The following is a 1,526-nucleotide window of genomic DNA, read 5'->3' on the forward strand; positions in this document are numbered from 1 at the left end:
TTGGATTGAAACACCACACGACCGTGAGCTTGAGGAAGATTCCTCTTTGTCTGTGACGTCGCATTTCATTGTTTGATTAAACAGTGCAAGACCTCGATGATTATTTGCAAGTGGCAGCTCTTAGTCCAATGATCTATATGTCCGATCTGTATTAAGGCAAAACAAAAGGAATTGTTTACAGCCACACTAAGCAGGCAACGGATCCACGTCCTAAACTCCTCTACGATAGTTTCGAATGCCTCTTGTGTCGTGCTAAGGGCAGCGTAACAATAATTCTCTTTCCGCTTCATCCTTATCCTTTAGGATTACCATAGTATCGAAGTCCCTCTTCAGATTCTTTGGAGCCCCTTTTCTCACTTGAAGCCTCTCTCAAGTTGATATTTTTTTTCGAGGAACCGGCAGGAGCACTATCTTTTCATTTCAGACAAAAAAGAGGGTTATGTACAGAGATGTCAGGTTTTTCCGGGGAAACCTGTCAAAAAACCCGCAGAAATCAAGATGATATATTTATATTGGATGTACAATATCTTCAAACAATACAATGAATATCAAAGATTGGCGAATTTCTACTGAACTTCCTACTCCTGTTTCTGTTTGTACTCCACTGTTGAACAATTTTAACCCGATCTGACAAGTGGTGCTTTTTTGTCAGGCTGATCTGCCTGGTGGTTAGTCGTCACCTTTTTTAAACGAAGGGTTTTCTCCCCCTATTTTGTGCAAGTGAAACTGTGTCTACGAAATTCGCCGGTGCAATATACTAGTATCGTGTGAAGACGGGACACATATTGTAAACCGAAGGTAGTGTAAAATCGCTGCAGAGCAGTACGGCCGGTAAATAAAAACTGTTATATTCCCGCAAAAAGTGGTATGGGTCGATAAGGTTTGGCACTTCGGGAATGAAAATGCAATATGGTATCTAAGTCTGTATGTACCATCCTAAAACAAATAAGCGCCTGTAGCTCAGTGGATAGAGCGTCCGTTTCCTAAGCGGAAGGCCGTAGGTTCGACCCCTACCTGGCGCGTTTATTTTTTGTTTTCTTCAGTTTTTAAAAAATAGCCTTTGCTTTCTTTCTACTAACACACTGCCCTATCTATCTTACCGTCACTCGATTAAAACAATTATCTTACCGTCATTTTTGGCACGCCTAAATGCTCAACGAGCATTCTTTGAGTGGACTAGCCAGACCTATGTTGCTGCTTGTATTTCGAAGACATGGTCTCTTCTCACGTAGAGAGAGCAAGCAACTCGATTGTGGCTGCACGACAAACCATGAAACAACAGAATGGAGGTTACCCCGCAAAAAAAAAAAAACAGAATGGAGGTGAAGTGATGGCGGAAATTTACCAGCACGACCCCACCAAACTCCCAGTGCATCAAACTCAATCCGCACCGCCTTGTACTCCCCCAATAAAGAACCCACATACCACAACAATGATGGCCGCCACCAAAGGCACCGCTGCCGCAGACCCCCTCAGGCCTTGTTCGGTTACACCCTTTGTCAAGAGGATTGGAGGGGATTCGGGGG

At 43.6% G+C, this 1,526-nt stretch overlaps 1 non-coding gene across 1 annotated transcript; it reads left to right on the top strand.

Moving 5' to 3' along the window:
• Positions 1-949: 949 nt before the first annotated feature.
• On the top strand, positions 950-1,022 carry TRNAR-CCU. The gene has a single exon. It is a non-coding gene; the product is annotated as a tRNA-Arg (tRNA).
• The last annotated feature ends 504 nt before the right edge of the window (positions 1,023-1,526 follow it).

The sequence above is a fragment of the Triticum dicoccoides genome, chromosome 5A (assembly GCF_002162155.2).
Source record: "Triticum dicoccoides isolate Atlit2015 ecotype Zavitan chromosome 5A, WEW_v2.0, whole genome shotgun sequence".
NCBI classification, from domain to species: Eukaryota; Viridiplantae; Streptophyta; class Magnoliopsida; order Poales; family Poaceae; genus Triticum; species Triticum dicoccoides.